We start from the raw sequence: 20,971 nt of genomic DNA, 5'->3' as shown, positions 1-20,971 counted from the left end.
CATTTGAGCATCCAGCTCTTGATTTCAGCTCAGGTCACGATATCAGGGTTGTAAGATTGAGTTCCACATTGGGCTCTATAATCAGTGCAGAGTCTTCTTGAGATTCTCTTTCCTTGTCCCTCTTCCCCTCTCCCCATTCTCTCTCTCCCTGTATATCAAATAAGTAAATAAAATCTTCTTTATAAAAGGGGGGGCTGATACCTGATTAACACCACATTACTATTTGCTGTTATTATTATATCAAGAAAAAAAGTCCAAATATTTTATTGTTACCAACTTGTGGGCAGTTCTCCTGGATTTATTTGTTATTTTAATGTAACATTCACTTTGCAGTATAGTATGTATGAATAGCTGAATCACATAGTCAAGACTTTCATAAAAAGTAGGGGTAGGATGAAAAGAAGAAGTATTTAACCAGAATGAAGATCAATATCAGTAGCTAGAGAAAGGGAGTGATGTGTTAGATTATGGGGCTTGAATTGTCAAATGATGAGTTTGGATTTGATTCAGTGCATGACAGAATATCATTGTAAGAACATGGTCACACAGGATTACAAGTTGTAAGTGATGCTTGAAAAGATGAATTTTGACAGTGATATGGGGAGTGGATTCAAGGGCAAAGATACTTGAGACTAGGAATTTAGTTTGGAGATTATTGTAATCTTGCAAACAAGACAAGAATACCAGAAACCATAATTTGAGGCAAAGCACTGAATTTGATTGCTATTAGAAACCATGCTTCCTTAGCACAGAATGAGAACAGAAGAAAGTTGAAAGACAAATGAGGACACAATCAAATAAGATAATGATTTCCATGTGCTTATCTATACTAAATAATTAACCACTCAGAGCCCATTTCTCTTGCCCAGAACCAAATAATTGTATTGAGAATTAAAGAATTATTAAGAGGAAATAGCTGAGCCCAGCGTCAGACTCTCTGCTCAGCAGGGGGCCTGCTTCCTTCTCTCTCTCTCTCTGCCTGCTTCTCTGCCTACTTGTAATCTCTGTCTGTTAAAGGAATAAATAAAATATTTTAAAAAGAAGAAATAGCTGAAATAATCATCTAAACAAAGCTAAAGGTCATCACTGTGAAACAAATTTTAGTTTTCCATACACATATCTATATATGTCTTTGATCACACACATACAAAGTAGTAATATCTAAAGTTACATGGTGTGTTTTATGATGTGTTCTTAGTGAAAGGTAAACCTGAGAGTTTGATAAAAACTATAAATATATCATTTCTGGGTAAGTAGTGTAGGCTCCTGAAAATTGTTAGAACTAATCTTTAAGAATGTTGTATGTTATTTATAAACCTTAAGTGAGTTGGATTAATAAATCCAATCCAGTTTTCAGTTGTATAAGTTGATAGTTTTTCTGGAAACCAAGGGTTGAAAATTTTCATTGTCAAGTGAAATTTTCTAAGTAGCATACATAGATTATCTAGATCAGGTGGTAGAGATGAAATACTCTTAAGTATATCTGGATGTTGTAAATAAAGTCTAATTAGCTACCAGAATGTAGGAGTCTTTATTTAAAATGCTTGAATGTTCAGTTAATGTCACCAAATGAATACATTAAATATTCTTTTGGACAGGGTTCATAAAAGAATGAACAAACACTGAACCAACTCTTCAGAATTTGTCAAGGCTAAAGGATTTACAAATGATTGGCTTACTTACAAAAATAATGGAATCTCAGGTACCAGCATTCCTTAGATTTAAAATTGTTGAATTTCAAATTCAACTGACAAAAAATGGAAACTTCAGGAGCATTTGGCTTCGTCATGAGTTTGTCAAATACTCAAAGTTTTTTTTTTGTCTATTTCTGTTTGTTTCCTTATAAATATTGATTTTCTTTTAGTAGACTTACCTAGTAAACACTCTTGGCCAGTTGATGGTGATGGGATTCTAGCATCTAAGTGTTGTTTTGCAATATATTTGGAAAACAACTTGGCAGTGTAGCAATATAATTATCAACCATTATAACTTGATGAATGTTCTATTTCTAAGCAGTCTGTGTTTCCTTTAAGGCCCTCTGTGTTTAACAATGAACACTGGCAGTACCCATGAAACAGTGTTTTACATATATTCTGTTTTAGAGAATGTTTAAGTATATACTTAAGTATATACTTAAACATTCTGAATGAATATTTTTAAGACCTGGAAAGACATTTAATATGGAAGAATTAAAAGTCTGAAATGAGTGTCTAGATTTAGCATTGGTAGTTCAGTTTTACCCCCATTGCAGGCACTTCTATGCTTCTGGGAAGAATTCCAGAACCACCAATTATGTCAAAATATGTTTTACTAAGATATAGTAAGACATATAGTGCAGAATCCCATGACATGTATTAAATCCTTGCTCTCCTTCCTTCTGAGGGCTTCTTAAAATAAATTAACTTAAAATTCTAGAAAATGGAAAGAGGAAAATGAACTACCAGGTTTGGGTTGGTGAAATAACCTTGCTTGTGATGGCAAGTCATCAGAACAGTGAAGTATTATCCTGCTGATGTTTGGCTACTGTTCAAACTAGAAAGCAAAAGAAATTCTTCTTAAATAGGAGAAAACAAAACAAAACAAAAACAAAAACAAACCAAAACCCCCAAATCAACACATGAACCAATTATATTAGAAATATTTGGCATGAAGCAACAAATGATACTGAACACATGTACATGTACACTAAAGTAGACCTTTGGAAAAGAAATGAAAGGAGATACAGGCAATGAATATTTATATGAAAAAGAAAAGCATCTGAAATTTAAATAATAAGCCAAATGTCATTTTGAGTAGAATTGCTTAAGTCCATTAATACTCTAAAGAAATTTATTGAGCTGATTGTAAAACTTATGTAAAATAGAATGAGAAGTCACTTATAAGTGGGTACCTAAAAGCTATCTTTTTATGCACCTGAATTTGTTCTAACAGAGAAAAGAGAGGGAGAAGCTCAAGCTAAAGTCAAATAATAAAAAGAACAATGGATATTGATGTATCTTTCCAAGTAGAGAACAGTAATATGAAGTATCACATTTCAATGTTAAGAACTCCAGGGAACCAATAACCTATAGAAGCTGAAAACTTATATTCTAATATAGGAAAAAATATTCTAGATTTTTCCTTTGGAATTTGTATTCCATTTTTAAATGCTGTGAAATAATTTAATTAGAAATAAATTAATAGAAAACAATTATCTTGGTTTCAGTTTTTTGATTTAGAAAAATAATTTTCTACTTATGGGAAGAAAGCAAAATGCATAACAAAATATAAAATTCAGATTTTCTTTTTTTATCAGAAAGTCCCATTTTTTTTTAATTTTATTTGCCTAAAAATATTTAAAAGCGAGGACCAAGAAGATAGGAAAAAGTGATAATAAACTCTAATTCAATGGTTTACCCAGTACCACATATATTATTCTATAATTCTCCAATATTATTAAGATAATATGTTTGTTGAATTTATGTAGGATTGTGTAAAACAAATTCAGGGAGATAAAAAAACAAAATGTGTACTCACTAGTAATTTTAAAATTTTAAATTAGATTTGCTTTAAAAAAACACTGCTGACTTTAGCTCTTGTTCTCTACAATTAGAAAAAAAAAAGTTTTATACCACATCACTGAGGTGATTTTGTATTTAATTGACAAACATAGCATGTCCAAAAGGATCCATGAAAATATGATATTCCTTCCCTCTTCAAAGTGTTTTATTTATAAACATTTTTTAATATGTGAAGTAAGTGGAATATGTCCAAGAAAAATATAGATTTTTGGTCATGTGTTTGTATAATGCTGACTCTGGAGCATCTATCTACGGACACATTCTAATGTTCTTTATAAACAGTGCATCAGAGGATAACAGGAACAAATTCTATGCCAGGTTCTGCTGATAATATGACCAGCTATACCAGCTTGCCTGTGACTGAAGTTCTTCCCTGGGGATGTGGGGGGTGGGTGTTTCAGTGCCAAACCCAGGATATATCTTAGAAAACTGAGATGTTTGGTGTGGTAAACTAAATTCTAAGATAATTATTAAGACTTGATATATATATTCTCTGTGATTTCCATCCCCTTGAGCATGAGCAGAAACTGCAAATGGGATATCACTACCATGATTAAGTTACTAACCAGTTGACTTACAGCTAATTGCAAGGGAGCTTATCCTGAGTAGGTGTAGTTTGATCCCATGGAGTCTTCAAAAAGGGACTAAGACATTCCTGAAAAGAGATATTATACTGTAGACTTTAAAGAAGCTAACCACATTAGTTCTAGCCATATCTACAATGAACCGAACTCTACCAACAACCAATGAGCTTGGAGTAGGAACGTTAGCCTCAAACAAGATCACAGCCCCAGCCAACACCTTGATTTCACTCTGGTGAAATGCTATGCATATGACCCAATTAACCTGCATCTACACCTGGCCCATGGAAAAGGTATTTCTTCAAAACCACTAACTTTGTGGTAATTTGTTACACAGCAATAAAAAAATAATAGTATTGACTTTTCCATTCCAGAATGGGACAAAATTTATGGGCTTGTCACAATTTCTTATACCTAAAAATGGTTACTTTCCTTGACTTACATCATTGTTTGTTCTAACAATCATATGCTTGAAGAGTGACAGAGTCAATTACCATGCATAAACAACCAGGAAGTATATGTAGAATGAGCAGAAGGTACCAGGAAGGAACTGAATGGGAGTGGCTTTTCAGTACTTAAGGAATGAATGGCTTCCCATGTGGAAAGGGAGTCTTGACTAGAATATACTGCAGGGAGCGGTAACAAAATGAAACACATTTTAATGTAAAGAGCAATGATTTTCAAACTCTGGTTGGGAACCAACAAATGAATTGTAAAATTGAGTAGGTTACAACTAACAATGTAAGTATGTTCTTTTCAAAAATAATAAACTGGTGTCATGTGAATACATAAATGCATTCTCAGAAAATGGTGATACACAAAATTAAGACAAAGAAACTTGTCTGAGGTAAGGACCACACAGGGTAGGGCGTGATGCAGTATTAACATAGTTTTTTATGGCTCCAGTTCCCTACGATTGCATTGATCACACAGGATGTGGTACTGATAGGTCTGAGAGAATAGCTGGATCTGAGAAAATACTGAAACTTTTTCCATATACTAAATTTCTATCTATGGGACTTATTTCACCTTTCTGAAAGAATTGATCCTGGCAAGCATATGTTTGCACTAAAGAGACTGTTTATAAACCCATGTTCATTTAGTTATTGAACAAAGTAGAAGAAAACCGTCACATCCTTATCTGGGGAAATAGTGTCTCCTTCCTTTCGGTTATTCCATGAAGCTCATTTCCTGAGAACTTCCCAAGTGTAAAATAGTAGGCTAGCCACTTTATAGATTCTAACTCATTAATTCTAACAACAAGCAAGTAAAGTAAGCATTGCTGTTTTCATTTTGTATATAAAGAAATAAGGCTCAGAGTGGTTAAGGAATGTGTACAAAATCACAGTAAGTTGCAGAGCTGGGGAAGGAAAAAAAAACAATAGAATGTACATATTTTGAGAAGAGATTTATTATAAGAAATTCACACAGGCAATTGCAAAGACTTCCTAGAACAAAGCCTCTATAGCCTCAATAAGGCCTGGGTTTGTAGTTTCTGGGCTGTTGAACACATGGAGATTTGGAAAGACAGGAGCATCTGGAGAGACCAGGAAAGCTCTGTGCCCTTTTCCTCACACCTGGCCCTATACATCTTTTCCAGCTGGCTGTTCCTGAGATATATCCTTTCTTTCTAGAAAAAGAAGAAAAGAGCAACAATTCTAGGAAGATAAAATGGACCACTTTCTGGAAGGTAGGACATGAGGAGAAATGAATCCAAAGTGATGGGAAGATAGACTGTGGGGAGAGGGGCTGGGTCCTGGCAAGCTGTGGAGCAGGGGAGCACAAAACCAGAACTTTTAGAATCAGGAGACAAGATGGTGGAGAAGTAGGAGGCGCTGTTTCAACCGGTCTCATAAACTGAACTGATTATCTACCAAAGAACTCTGATCACCCATGAAATCAGTCTGAGATTAGAATTATACATTTCTGTATCTCTACAGGGACAGAACATGACAGTGGACAGATAAAGTGGAGTGGGAACATCAGACTGATATTGGAAGATAAACAAAAGAGGTAGGGAGTCACCAGAAGTGACCCATTGAAAGTAATACCCCAATACAAGAGTGCCCTGTGATTGGGGACCAGCATTAACTTGGAGTCTGGTTGAAAGCACTCAAAAAGAGCAAAAGATCTTAAGGAGAAATTGGTGGAATCGGGTGGTTATGGACAGGGGCTTAAACCCACAGACCCAGGATGGCCAGTGCTGGTGATGAGCCAGAGAAAGAGCAGTGAAGAAGCCAGGTCTTGGTCCCTGAGTTATTGATGCACGTGAGAGCATCTGGGTGGTGGCACACATGAGAAAGTCTGGTGTGGATGCCAGCCAGTGCTGGCTAGAACCACAGTCTTTTGCACTCCACACCCATGCTGCATGACTGGGGTCTGAGTTGCACTCCACACCCTGAGAGAGGTCCATTCAGGCACTTGCTAGTGCTTTCTAGGACTAGGAGAGTCTGGATACTCCCAGCCCAGGCCAGCGTGAAAATTTTAGTGCACTGTCTCTAGTTGGGACCTCTCTGGTGGTCTGGACCTGAACAGACAGCCGCAGCAGAGGCAGCCACTGAAAGACAGCTCTCTGGACTAGTAGTTCTTGTGGTTTTGGGTACAAGCAGGAGCTCTTGTGACCCCTGAAACCCCAACTGGAGACATGTTCTGCAAGCGGGAGAGGGGGAATTTATGTGCTCTGGAGAACTCAGAGGAAAACAGATTGAGACTTCTCTCTGAGACAGAGGTCTGTGTGCAGTTTGCATTCCTCAAAACTTCCAAAGAACCCCCAAAAGACCCCAAGGGAAGGAAAAACAATATCTCCAGAGAAGAAAAGCCTGAAAAATGGGTTTCTCAGAGCCCAGCCCCTTGAGAAGGGGCAGGAGGATCCAACTCTAGCAAGACTGCCTGAAAAACCATGGGGCGGCCCCTCCCCCAGAAAGCCAGCCAAGAAAAAAAATAAAAAAGCCAGGAGGACAATCATCACTGTGTCCCCATAAAACTGTAAAACCCCAATATCAGGAGAAAAGAAGATATTAAGCTCCCAGTAAAGCCCTAAAGCCTGTATACTTCATAGATACAACTTTTATTTTTAATTCGTTGTGACTATTCTAGTTCTTTTTAATTTTATTTATAATTTTTAACCTATTTACCATTACAATGAGATGCTCAGTACAACAAAACCCATAATAACCCTTTTAACTTGAACTTTTTTGATACATATAACTGTTTTTCTTTTGCTTTTCTTCTTTTCTTAATATTCATATAGAGGTAAGCTTCAAGGTAATCCTCTTTCCCTAGTCAATACTACCCCTATATATAAATCAGTTTTAATTCCCCTTTATCTCCGGAACATTGAGTCCTTTAACAAAGATACACACAGGAAGAATCAAAATAAACTTCCTTGCCCACATTGAGAATTTATAACTACCCTCCAATCTTTCTTCTGTCAGTGTTTCTGTATACTTGTTTTTGTTCTGATAGTATATAAATCTTATACTTGGGGTCCATTGTGGCTGTGTTTGTTTTGTTTTGTTTTGTTTTTGTCATTTACTTTCATCAGTCTTTTTGTTCATCTGTTTTTGTTTGTATACTTTGTAAATCTTACCTCTGGGGACAATTAGGTCTGGGTATTCTCTTTTATTTATTTATTTATTTCTCTCTCTCTCTCTCTCTCTTTCTTTTTTCTTTCTTTTTGGTGGGGACTTTTGATTTCTCAGAAGTGTTCCAGAGTGCACCTTCAATGCATCACAGTTGTTACAGTCAGGTACACATCCCCTAAGCTGTCTCTCACCAAAATGACTCAAAGGAGGAATGCCCAACAGAGGAAAAATTCAGTGACTCTGCCCTCTCCATCAGAGCTATTGGCTATGGACATAAACAGTATGTCAGAAAGGGAATTCAGGCTAACAATTATCCAGGCAATGGCTAGGTTGGACAAAGCCTTTAATGACAAAATGGAATTGATTAGGGCAAAGTGAAAGCCACCAGGGAAAATGTGAACAATGCTCTCAATGAGTTCCAATATAATCTAAATTATCTAACAGCTGAGGTAACTGAGGCAGAAGATAGAATTAGTGATGTAGAGGACAAAATGACAGAGGAAAAGGTTCAGAAGGAAGACCGGAACAAACAGCTTAGAATCATGGAAACAGAATTAGGGAAATAAATGACACCATGAAACATGACGATGTCAAAATTATTGGAATCCCTGAGGGGGAGGAGAAAGAAAGACTAGAGGATATAGTTGAACGAAGTCTCCATGAAAACTTTTGCAATCTGGGAAATGTAGCCAGCATTCATGTCCTAGAGGCTGAAAGGTCTCCCCCCAAAATCATAGAATCTAGAAAGACCTTGAGACACCTGATTGTGAAAATGTTGAATCATAATTGTAGAGAGGAGCTCTTGAAAGAAGCTAGGGGGAATATATTCCTTATGTACAGAGGAAAGCCCATCAGAATAACGTGAGACCTGTCCACTGAAACCTGGCATGCCAGAAATATTCAGGGCACAAAATTAGAAGAACATGCAGCCAAGAATAATTTATCCAGCAAGACTGACATTCAAAATGGATGGAGAGATAAAAAGCTTCCAAGACTGGCAATGTTGAAAAGAGAATGTGACCACCAAACTGGCACTACAAGAAATATTAAAGAGGGATCTATAAAAGAGGAAAAAATACCAAGAATATCATTGAACAGAAATCTATGGAGAATCTATAGAAATAAACAAACTATAGAAAACAATCTACAGAAACTAAGACTTCACAGGTAACACGATGTCAATTAAAACATATCTCTCTATAATCACTCTCAATGTGAATGGCTTAAATGTGCCCATAAAATGCCACAGGGTTGCAGATTGGATAAAACAACAGGATCCATTTATATTTTGTTTACAAGACACCCATTTTGAACCTAAGGATACATTCAGACTGAAAGTGAAGGGATGGAGAAGCATCTTTCATGCCAATGGGCCTCAAAAGAAGGCTGGGGTAGTGATTCTCATGTCAGGTAACTTAGATTTTAAACTAAAGACTGTAGTCGGAGATATGGAAGGATACTACATCATTCTTAAAGTGTCTATCCACCAAGAAGATCTAACAATTGCAAATATTTATGCCTGCAATATCAGTGCAGCCAACTATATAAGACAACTGTTAATCAAGATAAAGAGTCATATTGATATGAACACATTAATGGTAGGGCATCTTAACACACCACTGTCAGTAATAGACAGATATTCCAAGCAGAAAATCAATAAAAAAACAAGATAATTGAATGACACATTGAACCAGGTGGACCTCATAGAAGTATACAGAACATTCTACCCTCAAACAAAAGAACACTCATTCTTCTCAAGCACACATGGAACTTTCTCTAGAATAGACCACATACTGGGTCACAAATCAGGGCTCAACTAATAACAAAAGATTGAGATTATTCCTTGCATATTCTCAGACCCCAATGTTTTGAAACTGGAGCTCAACCACAAGAAAAAGCTTGGAAAGAATCCAAACATCTGGAAGCTAAAGAACACCTTTTTTAAGAATGCTTGGAAACAACCAGGAAATCAAAGAAGAACTTACACAATTTATGGAAACCAATGAAAATGAAGACACTTTGGTCCAAAATCTATGGGATACCACAAAGGCAGTCCTAAGTGGGAAATACATAGCCTTCCAAACAGCCCTCAAAGAAACCTGAAAAATCCAGAATACATCAGCTGTCTTTACACCTTAAAGAACTGGATAATCAAACAAAAAATTAAGCCAATGCTACAGACAAGAAGGGAAATAATCAAAATTAGATCTGAGATCCATGAGATAGAAACTAGAGATACAGGAGAACACATCAATGAAACTAGAGTTAGTTTTTTGAAAGAATCAGTAAGATCGATAAACCATTGGCCAAACTAATCCAAAACAAGAGAGGAAGAGGACCCAAATTAATAAAATTATGAATGAAAAGGGAGAGATCATAACTAACACCAGGGAGATAGAAACAATCATCAGAATTTATTATCAACAGTTATATGCCAATAAGTTAAGCAATCGAGATGAAATGGATGCATTCCTTGAAAACTATAAACTTCTGAAACTGACTCAAGAGGAAATTGACAACCTGAATAGACTAATATCTAGTAATGAGACTGAAGCAGTGATAAAAACCTCCCCCAAACAAGAGCCTAGGACCTGATGGATTCTCTGGGAAACTCTAACAGTCTTTTAAAGAAAAAAATAATACCTATTGTCCTGAAGCTGTTTCAAAAAATTGAAGCAGAAGGAAAACTTCCAGACACTTTTTATGAAGCCAGCATTACCTGGATCCTCAAACCAGGCAAATACCCCACAAAAATGGAGAATTTCAGACCAATATCACTGATGAATATGGATGCCAAGATTCTGAACAAGTTCCTAGCTAATAGGCTCCAACAGTACATAAAAAAGATTATCCACTATGATCAGGTGCAATTTACCCCTGGGTTGTAGGGTGGTTCAATGTTCACAATTCAATCAATGTGATAGAAGAAATCAATAAGAGATGAGAGAAGAACCACATCATCCTCTCAACTGATGCAGAGTAGCATTTGATGAGATAGAGCATTCATTCCTGATTAAAACACTTAAAAGTATAAGGACAGAGGAAGCATTCCTCAACTTCATAAAATCTACATATAAAAAACCCCAACAAGCAGCTACTATCATCCTCAATGGGGAAAAGCTGACAGCCTTCCCTTTGAGATCAGGAACACGACAAGGATGTCCACTCTCACCACTCTAGTTCAACATAGTATTAGAAGTTCTAGCAACAGCAATTAGACAACAGAGAGAAATAAAAGGTATTCAAATTGGCAATAAAGATGTCAAACTCTCTCTTTGCAGATGACATGATATTTTATATGGGAAACCCAAAACACTCTACCCCAAACTTCTGGAACTCATATAGCAATTAAGTAATGTGACAAGATACAAATCAATGTACAGAAATCAGTTGCTTTCTTATAAACTAACCATGAAAATAAAGAAAGGGAAATTAGAGAATTGATTCCATTGACTATAGCATCAAGAACCATAAGATACCTGGAATAAGCCCAACCAAAGAGGTAAAAGTTCTGTACTCAAGTAATTGCAAAAAACTCGTGAAAGAAATTGAAGAAGACACAAAAAGATGAAAGAGCACTCCATGCTCATGGATTAGAAGAATAAACATTGTTAAAATGTCTATACTGCTTAGAGCCATCTGTACTTTCAATGCCATTCCAATCAAAATTCCACCAGCATTTTTCAAAGAGCTAGAACAAACAATCCCAAAATTTCTATGGAACCAGAAGAGACCCCGAATTGCTAAGGAAATGTTGAAAAAGAAAAAAAAAAAAAACTGGCAGCATCACGTTGCCTGATTTCAAGATTTGCTACAAAGCTGTGAAGACCAAGACAGCATGGTACTGGCAGAAAAACAGGCATGTAGACCTATGGAAAAAGTAGAGTGTCCAGATATGGACCCTCAACTCTATGATCAAATAATCTTCAACAAAGCAGGAAAAAAATATACAGTGGAAAAAAGACAGTCTCTTGAATAAATGGTGCTGGGAAAATGGGACAGCTATGTGTACAAGAATGAAACTTGAACATTCTCTTATACTATACACAAAGATAAACTCGAAATGGATAAAAGGCCTTAACATGAGACAGGAATCCATCAGAATCCTAAGGAGAACATAGGCAGTAACCTCTTCAACATCAGCCACAGCAACTTTGTTCAAGAATTTTCTCCAAAGGCAAAGGAAACAAAAGCGAAACTGAAGTTTTGGGACTTCATCAAGATTGAATGCTCCTGCACAGCAAAGGAAACAGTCAGCAAAACAAAGAGGCAACCCACAGAATGGGAGATGATATTTGCAAATGACAATACAGACAAAGGGCTGATATCCAGGATCTATAAAGGACTCCTCAAACTGAACACACAAGAAACAGATAATCATGTCAAAAAATTGGCAGAAGACATGAACAGAACTTATCCAAAGAAGACATAAAAATGGCTAATAGGCACATGAAAAAATGTTCATCACTAGCCATCAGGGAGATTCCAATCAAAACCACTTTGAGATAACACCTTACACCAGTTAAAATGGCCAAAATGAACAGGACAGTAAACAATGTATGTTGGGGAGGATGTAGAGAAAGGGGAATCCTCTTACACTTGTGGTAGGAATGCAAGTTGGTGCAGCCAATTTGGAAAACAGTGTGGAGATGCCTTAAGAAATTAGAAATAGAGCTTCCCTGTGACCCTGCAATTACAATACTGGGTATTTACCCCCAAGATACAGATGTAGTGAAAAATAGGAGCCATCCTTACCCCAATGTTCATAGCAGCAATGGCCACGGTCGCCAAACTGTGTGAAGAACCAATAGCCCCAAGAACGGATGACTGGATAAGGAAGATGTGGTCCATATACACTATGGAGTATTGTGTCTTCATCAGAAAGGATGAATACCCAACTGTTCTATCAACATGGACAGGACTAGAAGAAATTATGTTGAGTGAAATAAGTCAAGCAGAGAGTCAGTTATCATATGGTTTTGCTTATTTGTGGAGCATAAGAAATAACATAGAGGATGTGAGGAGATGGAGAAAAGGGAGTTGGTGGGAATTGGATGGGGAGACGAACCATGAGAGACTGTGGACTCTGAAAAATAATCTGAGAGATTTAGAGGGGATGGGGTGGTAGGTTGTGTGAGCCTGGTGGTGGGTAATATGAACGGCATGTATTGCATGGAGGATTGGGTGTGGTACGTAAAGAATGATTCTGAAAGACTGAAAAGAAATTTAAAAAAATAATAATTAAATCTAAAAACAAAATAAAAGAAAACCAGAACTTTTAGAAGTCTGTTCCACTGAGGGACGTCACTCAAGAGTGTTAGCGATGTTGGAGCACTTATGGGGACACTGTGGTCTCAGGAACCATGGAGTCACAGAAAGACCATGGGTGTCTCAGTGTAACAGAGATCCCCATTATCAGAGCGGGGAAGCCAGCTACAGAAACAGAGCTGAGGGGGCGTTTTCAGCTCAGGGTTACCTTAAACTAGGATCCAAGTCACAGTTGGGTAACTGCTCTTTGAGCAGAGACCCCACAGGTGGCAGATCCAGAGAGACACCCTCCTTCCATTACCGGGAGGCATGGCACAGCATCAGGTGGCAGGAATCTGCTGGGTTTGGAGACTCCAAATGGGGCCATGCACCAGTAATAGAAATGCTTGGTCACAGGCTGGGTGAGCACAGAGCGTCGCTGCAGAACACGGAGAGTAAGAGATTGACTGCTTTTCACTGAGGGTGCACTGAGGTATGGGGGCCTGAGCTCCCAGCTCTTTTGGGCTGGAGATTGAGAGGTTGCCATTTTCATTCCTGTCCTCCACAGCTCTACAGAAAGTGTTCAGGGAAAAAAACTACCAAAAGTGAACCCAAACAGATTACTTAGCCTGGCCCCTGGCAAGGGCAGTTCAATTCCGCCTCAAGGTAAGATATTTGAGAATCACTGCAACAAGCTCCTGTCCCAGAAGATTAGCAAGAAAATCCAGCCAAGACCAAATTCACTGATCAACGAGAACTGCGGATCTCCAGAGCTAGGGGAAAGCAACACATAGACTTCATGGCTTTCTACCCATGATCCTTTAGTCTTGCAAAAATAAATATTATTAATTTTATTTTTTCTTATTCTATTTTTTTAACCTTTCCTCCTTCTTCTTTTAATGATTTTAACTGTCTTATCAACATATTTTTAAAAAATCTTTTTAAAATTTTCATTGTTATAGTTATATTTTATCCTGTAATTGCATTTTACCTTATTTTTGTATGCAAATATGTTTTTTTTTCTTTACAATTTTGGGATACAATTTTTTCTAATAGATCAAAATATATCCTATATCAAGCACATGGCTTTGTTCTAGTCTCCAGCCTGACCACAGCCCCTCCATTTTTTTTTTCTTTTTCCAACTGACTTATCAATTCCTTTCTTAGAATCTTCTTAAAATCTCGATCTTGACAGTCATATTCCACCCCTTCATCATATTTACCCATCTTTTTGTATATATGGGTTTTTCTTTCTTTAAAATTTTTGGAGGTATTTTCTTCTAAGAGACAAGAATACAACCAAAATCAAGTGGGAGGCTCTGTTCTATTCACCAGTCTAATTATACATATTTTTCTTTCCCTTTTCTTCTCATTTCTTCTCCCCATGGTTTCAGTTCTCTTCTGATTTGGTTAACATATGTTTTCCTGGGGTTTTTGTCACCCTTTTAGTATTTTACTCTCTCATTCACTTATTCTTATCTGGATAAAATGACAAGTCAGAAAACCTCACCACACAAAAAAGAACAAGAGGCATTATTGACAGCTAGGAACCTAATCAATACGGACATTGGTAATATATCAGAGCTGGAGTTTAGAATGACGGTTATCAAGGTGGTAGCTGGGCTCCAAAAAAGCATGGAAGATATTAGAGAATCCCTTTCTGGAGAAAAAAAAAAAAAAAGAACTAAAATCTAACAATGTCGGAAAAAAAAAAACTATTAATGATGTGCAATGAAAACTGGAGGCTCTTAGTGATAGGATAAATGAGGAAGAAGAGAGAATCTGGGATGTAGAAGACCAAATGATGGAGAATCAAGAAGCTGAGCAAAAGAGAAACAAACAACTACTGGACCATGAGGGGAGAATTCAAGAGATAAGTGGTACCATAAGATGAAATAATATTAGAATAATTGGGATCCCAGAAGAAGAAGAAAGAGAAAGAGAGGCAGGTTATATTGGAGCAAATTATAATAGAGAATTTCCCTAATATGGCAAAGGGAGCAAGCATCAAAATCCAGGAGGCACAAAGAACCCGCCCTATAGGTCCACACCCATCATCTAATAGTAAAACTCACAAGTATTAGTGACAAAGAGAAAATCCTGAAAGCGGCTCAGGACAAGAGGTCTGTAACATACAATGGTAGAAATATTAGATTGGCAGCAGACTTATCCACAGAGACCTGGCAGGCCAGAAAGGACTGGCATGATATATTCAGAACAATAAATGAGGAAAAATGTGCAGCCAAGAACATTATATCTAGCTAGGCTGTTACTGAAAATAGAAGGAGAGATAAAAAGTTTCCAGGACAAATGAAAATTAAAAGATTTTGCAACGCCAAACCAACACTACTGAAAATATTGAACGGGGTCCTCTAAGCAAAGAGAGAGATTAAAAGAAATAGGCCAGTCATGAACAGAGACAATATACAGTAACGGTCGACTTACAGGCAATACAGTGCCACTAAATTCATATCTTTCAATAGTTACCCTGAATGTAAATGGGCAAAATGCTCCAATCAAAAGACACAGGGTATCAGAATGGGACCCCCCCCCAAAGAAATGCCCATCAATATGCTGTCTACAAGAAACTCATTTTAGACCCAAAGACACCTCAGACACCTCCAGATTTAATGTGAGGGGATGGAAAACAATTTACCATGTTAATGGACATTGAAAGAAAGCTGGGGTGGCAATCCTTATAGCGGACAAATTAGATTTTAAGCCAAAGACTACAATAAGAGATGAAGAAGGACACTATATCATACCCAAAGGGTCTGTCCAGCAAGGAGATCTAATGATTTTAAATATCTATGCCCCTAAATGGGAGCAGCCAATTATATAAACCAATTAATAGCAAAATCAAAGAAACACATTGACAATAATACAAATTAGCAGGAGACTTAACACCAACCTCACTGAAATGGACAGATCATCTAAGCAAAAGATCAACGAAGAAATAAAGGCTTTAAATGACACACTGGACCAGACGGACATCACAGATATATTCAGAACATTCCATCCCAAAGCAACAGAATACACATTCTTCTCTAGTGCACATAGAACATTCTCCAGAATAGATCACATGCTGGGCCACAAATCTGGTCTCAATCAGTACCAAAATTTGGGGATCATTCCCTGCATATTTTCAGACCACAATGCTCTGAAGCTAGAACTCAATCACAAGAGGAAAATCTGAAAACTTATGAGGCTGAAGAGCATCGCACTAAAGAATGAATGGGTCAACCAGGAAATTAAGGAAGAATTGAAAAAAAAAATCATGGAAACAAGTGAAAATGAAAAAACAACTGTTCAAAATCTTTGGGACACAGCAAAGGTAGTCTTGAGAGGAAAATATGAGTAACACGAGCCTTTCTCAAGAAACAAGAAAGTTGGGCGCCTGGGTGGCTCAGTGGGTTAAGCCGCTGCCTTCGGCTCGGGTCATGATCTCAGGGTCCTGGGATCGAGTCCCGCATCGGGCTCTCTGTTCGGCAGGGAGCCTGCTTCCCTCTCTCTCTCTGCCTGCCTCTCCGACTACTTGTGGTTTCTCTCTGTCAAATAAATAAATAAAATCTTTAAAAAAAAAAAAAAAAAAAAAAAAAGAAACAAGAAAGTTCTCAAGTACACAATCTAACCCTACACCTAAAGGAGCTGGAGAAAGAACAGCAAAGAAAGCCTAAACCCAGAAGGAGAAGAGAAATCATAAAGATCAGAGAAGAAATCAATGAAATAGAAACCAAAAGAACAGTAGAAGAAATCAATGAAGCTAGGAACTGGTTCTTTGAAAGAATTAATAAGATTGATAAACCCCTGGCCAGACTTACCAAAAACAAAAGAGAAAGGACCCAAATAAATAAAATCATGAATGAAAGAGGAGAGACCAAAACCAACACCAAAGAAATACAAACAGTATAAGAACATATTATGAGCATCTATACGCCACCAAATTTGACTATCTGGAAGAAATGGATGTAATCCTAGAGAAGTATAAGCTACCAAAACTGAACCTGAAGGAAATAGAAAATCTGAACAGACCTGTAACCAGTAAGGAGATTGAAGCAGTCATCAAAAGTCTCCCAAAAAACAAGAGCCCAGGGCCGGCCAGAGAGCTAACCCGGGGAATTCTACCAAACATATGTTTCTTCCATTTTTTCTTTCTTTCTTTCTTTCTTTCTTTCTTTCTTTCTTTCTTTCTTTCTTTCTTTCTTTCTTTCTTTCCTTCTTCCTTCCTTCCTTCCTTCATTCCTTCCTTCCTTCCTTTCTTTCTTTCTTTATTTATATTTTATTTTTAAAATAATTTATTTACTTATTTGACAGACAGAGATCACAAGTAGGCAGAGAGGCAGGCAGAGAGAGAGAGAGAAGAAGGGAATCCAGCTCCCTGCTGAGCAGAGGGCCCCATGCGGGGCTCAATCCCAGGATCCGGAGACCATGACCTGAGCCAAAGGCAGAGGCTTAACCCACTGAGCCACCCAGGTGCACCATCTACCAAACATTTAAAGAAGAATTAGTACTTATTCTCCTGAAACGTTCCAAAAAATAGAAATGGAAGGAAAACTTCCAAACTCGTTTTATGAGGCCAGCATTGCCTTGATCCCCAAACCAAAGACCCCACCAAAAAGGAGAACTACAGACCAATATCCGTGATGAAGACGGATGCAAAAATTGTCACCAAAATACTAGCCAATAGGATCCAACAGTACATTAAAAAGATTATTCACCACGTCCAAGTGGGATTTATTCCTGGGCTGCAAGGATGGTTCAATGTCCACAAATCATTCAATGTGATATAGTACATCAATAAAAGAACAAGAATCATATGATACTCTCAATAGATGCTGGAAAAGCATTTGACATTTGACAAAGTACAGCATCCTTTCTTGATCAAACTCTTCAAAGTGTAAGGATAGAGGCTACATACCTCAATACCACCAAAGCCACCTATGAAAAACCCACAGCGAATAACATTCTCAATGGGGGAAATACTGAGTGCTCTTTCCCCAAGGTCAGGAACATGGCAGGGATGTCCACTATCACTACTGCTGTTCAACATAGTACTAGAAGTCCTAACCTCAACAATCAGACAATAAAAAGAAATAAATTGTATCCGAATCAGCAAAGAAGAAGTCAAACTCTCACTCTTTGGAGATGATATGATACTTTGTATGGAAAACCCAAAAGACACCACTCCAAATCTGCTAGACCTTGTACAGGAATTCACTAAAATGTCAGGATACATAATCAATGCACAGAAATCAGTTACATTTCTATACATCAACAGCAAGACAGAAGAAAGAGAAATTAAAGAGTCAATCCCATTTACAATTGCACCCAAGACCATAAGATACCTAGGAATAAACCTAACCCAAGAGGCAAAGAATCTGTACTCAGAAAACTATAAAGTACTCATTAAAGAAATTGAGGAGGACACAAAAAAATGGAAAAATGTTCCATGCTCATGGATTAGAAGAACAAATATTGTGAAAATGTCTATGCTACCTAAAGCAATCTACACATTTAATGCAATCCCTATCAAAATACCATCCTTTTTTTTTTTTTTCAAAAAAATGGAACAAATAATTCTAAGATTTATATGGAATCAGAAAAGACCCTCAATAACCAGATGAATGTTGAAAAAGAAAGCCAAAGTTGGTGGCATCACAATTCCAGATTTCAAGCTCTATTACAAAGCTGTCATCATCAAGTTGGTATCGTACTGGCACAAAAACAGACACATAAATCAATGGAACATAATAGAGAACCCAGAAAGTGACCCTCAACTCTATGGTCAACTAATCTTCGACAAAACAGGAATGAATGTCCAATGGAAAAAAAGAGCACCCCTTCAACAAATCGTGTTGTGAAAATTGAACAGTCACGTGCAGAAAAATGAAACTGGATTATTTCCTTACACCACACACAAAAACAGACTCAAAATCCATCCATCAGAATCCTTGAGGAGAACACAGGCAGCAACCTCTTCGTCCTCAGCAGCAGCCACTTCTAAAAACATATAATCTCAAAATTGATCAGGAAGAAATAGAAAATTTGAACAAATTATCAATAAAGAAATTGAATCAGTAATCATAAAACTCCCAACAAACAAAAGTCCACAACTAGATGGCTTCACGGGTGAATTCTACCAAACATGTAAACAAGCCTTAATATGATGGAAAGAGAAGTATGGGGATATGGCAGAGAAGGAGGACCCTGAGTTTACCCTGTCCACATATACAACTAGATATCATCCACATCTACGTCACCAAACTGGAGAGTGATTTGAAGACTGGAAAGAACAAACTGCACAGCTAAAAACAGAGAAGAAGGTGCAGCTGAAATTTAAGGTCAGAAGTGTGGAGGGAGGCTGCCTGCAGGAGTGATGAAGCTGTGTGCACTCAGAGAGAAGAAAACAGGCCCTCACGCCAGAGAGTTCACCTGAGGAAGACTAATTCCTATAAGGCATTTGACTTCATAACCAGATGGGCTGAGTTCCATGAGTTTATTAAAAAAAAAAAAAAAAAAAAAAAAAAGTGGAACTTGGTGGCTAGAGCTTTCAAAGTCCGGTGACTCAGGACGCCTGGGTGGCTCAGTTGGTTAAGCAGCTGCCTTCGGCTCAGGTCATGATCCCAGCATCCTGGGATCGAGTCCCACATCGGGCTCCTTGCTCAGCGGGGAGCTTGCTTCTCCCTCTGTCTCTGCCTGCCATTCTGTCTGCCAGTGCTCGCTCTCATCAACACCCCCCTCTCTGATAAATTAAAAAAAAAAAAGTCTCCTGACTCAGTACTGGGAAACCCAGGAGGGTGAGTGATAGCTGGGTCACTGACCTTAGAGTGATCACAGCCTGTGAAGAGAGGCAACAACAACAAAACAAACAAACAAACAAAAAGAGCAGTTTGCACAATGCTAGAGGAAAATAGGAGATGGATATGTTTTGATACCCTGTGTGACAGAAGTATTTAGGATGGAGTATTTAGTACTGGAGTATTTAGGATGATTTGATAGGTATCTAATCGTGTTTGTGTGACTAAATGAACCTAGTGTCCTCTTACTCTACTGCCATCATCCTTCTAACCATAGATTACATTAATGTTCATACCCATCTTTCTGATTTGAAATTATTACACTCTAAGCTTCTAAGAACATACTATGCAAATGTGAAATTCACATTCCTGTCCTCTCAGATATATGTAAATGCATATATAAGAATAAATGAAATGAGACGTGACTAGCACTCATATATATCTATACCTATCTATCATTTTTGAGAGTAACAATGATGTAACTGTTTATATTCATTACTTATGTATGAAATCCAAAGATCAGTTGGAATCTTCTAATTTGTAGATATAACCTTTGATTTTCCAGTGCATCTAATTTTTCAGACTATTTATGATCAACCATTTGGATAAAGGTCAATCTGGGGCAGTCTTCTTAACATATTGAAAATAATATTTGAAGGATATGACAAGGGACTGGAACATTTTATGTGGCTGTGCACACCACAGCGGGGGGAAAGGTGCTGATATTTTCATTTTCAAAAACATCTGAAAAAAAATCTGAGAACTACTATGGATGAAATAGGAATATAAAAGAATCTAAAGATAACACTAAGAAGTAAAATTTTAGGAAGAAATTTTGGAAATAAAATTATTATTACTTATTGAATATATTTTATTTATATGGGACGAAACTAATCTACTTATTTGAAGGAGCAAAATAAAATCTGTTAACCCTATTCACAAACTCTGACATTCTTAATTCAAATTATTATATGTGTCATAATTGGATGTAGTTGATTCATAAAGTTCTAGCTCAGTCTCATCTCTTATGTCAAACTTGCACACAAGCCAGTAATTTTTCTACAAGTAGTTTACCTAGTCCATCTGTTTTGATAATTTTTGCCTTGGTAACGTAGACTAGAAATGTATAGGGTGCTTGAAACATTCATTGACTTAGAAATGAAGTGGGATCTCACTATCTTTCCTGGATGATATGGAATAAA

Source organism: Mustela nivalis (assembly GCF_964662115.1).
Source record: "Mustela nivalis genome assembly, chromosome: X".
Taxonomy (NCBI): domain Eukaryota; kingdom Metazoa; phylum Chordata; class Mammalia; order Carnivora; family Mustelidae; genus Mustela; species Mustela nivalis.
This window is presented reverse-complemented; position numbering follows the sequence as displayed.